Source organism: Bison bison, unplaced genomic scaffold (assembly GCF_000754665.1).
Source record: "Bison bison bison isolate TAMUID 2011002044 unplaced genomic scaffold, Bison_UMD1.0 scf7180017864043, whole genome shotgun sequence".
NCBI lineage: Eukaryota > Metazoa > Chordata > Mammalia > Artiodactyla > Bovidae > Bison > Bison bison.
In genome coordinates, this window is record NW_011494615.1 from 198,678 (window position 1) to 204,997 (window position 6,320).

Sequence of the window (6,320 nt, forward strand, 5' to 3'; positions counted from 1 at the left end):
AAAAAAAAAAAAAAAAAAAAGAAAGCCTCACATGAACCAGTGTAAAAAACCCTGTCATGAACCAAGGATTATGCTCAGTCCTGTTCTGTGTTCTACAAGGAGAGAAACTTCATGTTCAACACATTAAATTGTTCACTGATGGAGAGAGGAAGGAGATAAAAAAGAATTTGTTGGCCAAACAGGCACCCATGTGCAGTCACCAGAATAAGGCCTGTAGGCTGGTAATGGTAATGGGCCACAAACCCCGAAATACAAATCAACTCTACCTTGTTCCTCTGCATTTTAGTTTTTATTCTTTCAGGGGAGGAGGAACTGTACTGCATGGTTTGTGAAATCTTAGTTCCCTGACCAGGGATCAAACCTGGGCATTCAGCAGTGAGAATGCTGAGTCCTAACCACCAGATCACCAGCAAATTCCCTGTTTCTTATCCTATGGTTGTAAATGAGGTTTAACTTTTTAATGTGTTCAGTGCCAGTCTGTATTTCTTCTGTGCATGATTTATTGTTTTAATGGGTGGGATTCTCATTTTACAAGAGGTTTTCTATAGTAAGATTTTAGCTTTTTGCAGATATACTGGAAATACTGTTCCCAGTCCTTTCTGGTAGAAATTTTGTATGTTATTTTTTCTTCCAGGTAGAATTTTGAAGGAAATGTTGATTCAGGTCCTCAGCTGACTCTTCCAGTATCCATGACACTGTGACCCATTGATGGAAATACACATTCTGCGGAGGCTGAACCTCTCCCAGGAGTCTTCCTACTCCTTGAGCCTCTGCCCCACCCTTGGGCTTCTGTCAACTGGCCTCTGGGCCAGAGATTGGGGAAAGATAAACGCCCTATCCCCACCCCAAGGCCTCAGCCTGGGCGGCTTTAACTAGGGCTGGGCTCTGCTCCTGACTGGACTTAAGAACTGGGCCCTGTGCCTTCATTCCTGGTCTTCCACTCCCTTCCTGTGCATCTGGGGTCTCCTGTGTGTGAGCCCCTGACTTTCCTGGGCAGCAGTCATGACATCCTCCGGCACATGGCTGGTTTGTGAGTCTGAGTTGCTGGGGTTGGGAGGAGGGACTGCCCTTCTGTACGTGGGCCTAATTAGGGTTTTCAGTCAGGAAGTTGTTGTTATTTAGTCGCTAAGTCATGCCCAACTCTTTTTGAGGCCCCGTGCACTGTAGTCCACCAGGCTTCTTTGCCCATGGGATTTCCTAGGCAAGAATACTGGAGTGGGTTGCTATTTCCTTTTCCAAGGGGTCTTCCTGACCCAGGGATTGGATTTGCATCTTCTGCATTGGCAGGTGAATTCTTTACCACTGAGCCACCAGGGAAGCCCAGTCAGGAGTTACCACTAATTAAATAACAGCTCTTCTAGTCTGTCAGCACTGACCTTGATCCTGATCTGGCTTCTCAAAGTCCCTGTCTTTTATTTTAATAAACAACCAAATCTGATGATTGTTTTGATCAAAGCCAGAGGTCAGGGTCAGCATGCCCCAGCTGGACGAGATCACCTTTACAAGGCTCCCTTTACCTGGAACGCTCCATTCTTTTTCTCTGGGGGCTACAAGCCTCCTGATCTTTCACCCTGGGACTCTTTCCACATTCTTTTAACCTCTGGGGCCACAACCCCTCCTGTCCCTTCATCAATAATACCAACAAAGATGACAACAGCAATAAGCATTCCTGTACTCACATGACAACTGGCCAGGCATCTTCTTATCAACTGTGGTAGTCCTATAAGGCAAACCAGGAAGGACCCACCAGCCCCGCTTAACCCAGGAGCAAAGTAACTTCAGCACAGTTACACAGGAAGTCACTGGCTGAACTGCATCTGGATCCAAGGGCTTCATCCTCAGCAACAGTACCGTGGCCCTAGCCCCATCTCATTCTCTGCCTCTCTTCTGCCCTGTCTAGCAGTTATCAAAAGGACCCACTTGAGAGAGGTATGATTTTGAGCTCAGGAGGTCTTGGTTGACCGGGGTTCACCCTCACTGGCTAGTCTTATCTTTGTAGATTCCACCATTAATCACCTGAAGGCTTTATGGAGCCTCCTTGGGAAACACCTTCTTTATGGTCAATGGAGTGGCCTCCCCAAATATCCACATCCTAATCCCTGAAACCTGTGGATATGTTCCTTTATACGTAAGAGTGACATGACAGATGTGGTTAAGGACCCTGAGCTAGGGAGAATACCCTAGATTATCCAGGTGGGGCCACTGTAACCACAAGGGTCCTTTATAGGGGAGGTAGGATCTTCCTGGGTCGGGAAGATCTCCTGGAGGAGGGCATGGCAACCCCCTCTAGCAATCTTGCCTGGAGAATCCCCATGGACCGAGGAGCCTGGCGGGCTACAGTCCATGGGGTCACAAAGAGTCGGACATGACTGAGTTACTTTATTAAGCACAGGAGTGTCCGAAGCAGACACGGGAATGTGACTATGGAAACAGGTCAGAGGGACTGGGTTCCAAGACAGAGGGTGCAGGTAGCCTCTAACGGCTAGAAGAGGCAGGGAACAAATCCTCCCTGAGCCTCTGAAAGGAACATGGTCCTGATGACCCATTTTAAGACTTCTGACCTCCAGAACTTTAAGATCGTACATCTGTGCTGTTTTAAGCCACTGAATTTGTGGTAATCTGACACGGTGGCAATAGGGTCACTTCCTGTGACCCTCGAGTGCCCTCTGAATCTCAGACTGAGAGAGTGAGACTGCATGGTGTCTACCTCCTCCAGCTTACAGGTGGGGAAATGGAGACTCACTGAACAGGAACTACTTGTGCAAAGCATACAGTGAATCATCAGAGGCTGTGTTGAGCCATGGACCCCATGTTTCTGACTGCCCTTCATGTCTCTGTTACCCCACTCCTAACTGTCCCTCAGGCTTGACCATTTAAAGGCATAACACTTTGCATTCATATAGAGACAAAAATTTATGGAACAGAAAATAACATGTGTCTTGTTGAAGGTTTACAGGAACATCTGAGCAATCCCATGTGGATAATTGCAAGAACAAAGGATTACCTTGTCCCCACCAGGGTCTGGCTGACACCCAGATGTCTGCAACATCCAGTCACACCTACTCCCTTTGGGGTGTAAAAAAAAGCCTGAATTCTAACTTAGGAAAGATGGTTCTTTGGGATATGAGTTGACCGTCTTCTTGGTCTGCAGGCTTTCTGAATAAAGTTTCTATTCCTTTGTCCCCTGTTGTGTGCAGCAGCAGCACAAGCTCAGACTCGCTAACAGAACTGGTGATACCCTTTTCCCCCAGCTCCCTTTTTTAACATGAACCAAACTTGAATTTGAGGGTGAGCTTCTGATAGTGGGGCTTCTGGCCTCATCAAGGGGTGGCAGAGGAGATTCTAAGTCTGCCATACGCTGGGCCTGGCTTGTACCGGCTGGCGAGAGTCAGTGACGCAACATGCGGGAGGCCTGCAGCAAACGATCATGGAATTAACCAGCTCCACCTTCAGTGATAAGTCAGTAGCTTGAAACGGGTTACAGTGGGAACGTTTATACCACGGCAAAGGCCGCATACTGGGCCTTCCCCTCCCTCGCTCGCCACTGCTGAGTTGGTTGTTAAACTTTTACCAGGACCCCGATCTGGACCCCATGGAGCCCGGCCAGACCTGCCTGTCTTGCTGTCTCCCTGTCTGTGTCACCTCCTTGTCCCCCTTTCACATCAGCCCCACAGCTGCCCTCCTCCCCAGCCGAGGGCCCTGGAGGTCACGGTCACATGCAGGCCCCTGCCAGGCCCCCAGAGCACTCCCATGCTGTGTGCTGCCTACAGTGCAGCTGAGACCAGTGAACAAACAAACAAGATCAAACGTGACCCCAAGAGGCCACACCAGCTTTCATAATATAAAACAAAGAGTAACACTGGAGATCACTTCAAGTGGACACTAATTCTGCTGGCTCCCCTGGAAAAGGATTTGGAAATTATAACCTTTAAAAAGGCCACCTTAATGCTCCCCTCCCAGAAGCCTGCCTGGGCCGCTAGCCTGGTGAAACCCCCTTCCCAGCCCCCCGAGCACTCACAGAAGGTTGCTCCTCAGCCTCAAATCCACCTCCCCAGATTCACAGTCGCCGTGTGAGGATCACCTGCCTCCTCTGCTGGACTGGGGATTCCCAGAGGTTGGAACTCCCCGGCACAGGCTAGCATCTGAGAGGTACTCAACAAATGACCATGGAATTAATTAGCATAGTCAGGCCTCTCTCTCTCCCTACTCTGCCTCTTTTCCTGGCCTGCTTCCTCCCTCCGCCACTGGTGCCCTGCATACAACGGAGCCAAAAGCCTCCTTTCTTGAGTTATTAATACTTCCTCAGCCTGGGCAAGCCCTGCCTCAGTGACCTTGGGAGCCAGTGACCATGGAGGATGACCAGCCCACAGCCCCCACTATTTCCACTGCAGCCGAGTTCAAGGCCAATTCCAGCTCCCTGTGACCTCCCTGTGACCACCACACACACCTCTCCCCCACCCCCTCCCCTCTCTCAGAAGTCTCCTCTGACTGCTTTGAGAGGACAGTGGTAGAGATGGAGTCCCAAGGTCCGGACTCATCTTGGCTCAGCTAGCAATAGGACCTCCGCCCCCACCCGATGATAACTCCAGCATTTCCAGCCTGCCTTCCTGGCTCAGCTGTGGCTGGGAAAGCTGAGGTTTGTGTTGTGAAGTGACTCACACTCTGACTGCAGTGTCAGGCTGTGGAAAGTGCCCTGGGGTTGGGGAACTGGTAACTGCACTGGGATCTCTATTTTCTTCCTCCTGGGTTCGGCAAAACATCAGATATTAAACTCTATTCTACATATAACCACCAGAGCAACAACAACAACAATACCCACCACTTACATAGCACTTACCGTGGGCCAAGCTCTGTTCTCAGAACCTTACATGTATTCATTCATTTCAGCCTTGCAATACCACTCGGATACTATTGCTATCTCTATTTTGCCTGTGAGTAAACTGAGAGAACATTCCTGAGGTCACACAGTTAGTAAGTAGGGGAGTGGGGATTTGAACCCAGGCCCAGAGTCTGGGCTAGCTCATTAAAAGACAGGGGTGAAGGCTGGAGACTAGAAATGGAAAAGTGGTAGGAGACCACGCTGCCATGGCTCAGGATGCCTGAATGGAAGGCTGCTTGTGGGGCTGATGGTATGTGAATGAAAAACAGGAAAAGCAACTGGGAGCCACATAAGGACAAGAGGGAAAAGGTCCAGGGCCGTGGGAATGGCACGCAGGGAGAGAATTCAGGAAAGACCAGCTCAGGTCTGACCAGCTCAGGGTCAGACCTCAGTGGAGAGGTCTCCTCTCCACTGCACAGTGTGGGATGCCTTTAGGCTTAAACCTTCAGGCCCTGCAGCCACAAGACAAGGTCAGGGCTTTATCCAGAGCCCTTGAATTCCACAAGGCTGTTTTCTCATCATAAAGTAATTAAGACTTACGGCAAAGACAAGGGATTCCGTGGGATTAAATGTGGTACAGCTATTATAGCAGCTAACACCATGGACACTTGACAGTGTGCTGGGCGCAGGAACAAGGAGATTCACATACATTAACCTATTTAATCCTAATATTAACTTATAGAAATTAAACATGATTATTAGTCTTGTTTTATAGCTATGAATACTGAGGCACAGAGACTAGGGAACTGGCCCAAGAGCAAGTGAGTAGCACACCAGAAACTAAAATCCAAAATTCATGCCTGTTTTTTTTGGACCATGCAGCATCGCTTAGCTCCCTGATGGGGGGCTGAACCCATGACCTTGGCAGTGAAGGTGCAGCGTCTTAACCACTGGACTGCCAGAGAATTTGCCAGAGTCCATATTTCTAAAACCAAAAATTACATTCCCTCTCAAAGAAAACAACAAGTGAGTGGTAGTCCCACCCACCCCCAACTTCATCATCAAGTTTTATGTGTGTTACGGTACACACTAACCTCATAAAGACTTTTTGAGACAAGCACTATTATTATTTCCATTTTACAAATGACGAACTGAGGCTCAGGGAGGGAGAGTAACAATCGCAAAGACACACAGCAAGTATACCACAGGATTAGGAATCAAGTCTCAGCAGTCCGCTTGAGATCGAGAGCCTTGTCGGGGAGCTCTCAGCTGGCCTCTCCCCGAGGTCACTCATGCCCATTACATCTTCCTGGACCGTGAGCCCGCTACTCTCAGAATAGCTGGACGGCAGGGCCTGTTGCCTTCTGAGCACAGTGGCCAGGAAAGCCTTGAGATACTGGCGGAAGCGGTGGCTGGAGAAGGCGTAGAGGACGGGGGTGAAGCAGCAGTGCAGGAAGGCGATGCTCTCCGTCACCTGCAGCGCATAGTCCAGGTGCTGGCT

The 6,320-nt window shown here is 49.4% G+C and overlaps 1 protein-coding gene across 7 annotated transcripts in view; it reads right to left on the reverse strand.

Moving 5' to 3' along the window:
* ACKR2 (atypical chemokine receptor 2) overlaps positions 1-6,320 on the reverse strand; it is a 75,222-nt gene that overhangs the window by 8,098 nt on the left and 60,804 nt on the right. The window contains exon 1 of one of the 7 annotated variants that reach the window (XM_010835439.1): positions 4,019-4,561. The exons of the other annotated variants lie outside the window; for them this stretch is intronic. The gene's annotated coding sequence lies outside the window, so the exon portion shown is untranslated. Of the gene's footprint in view, positions 1-4,018; positions 4,562-6,320 lie in introns of those variants that run through there. 7 annotated transcript variants of the gene reach the window in all.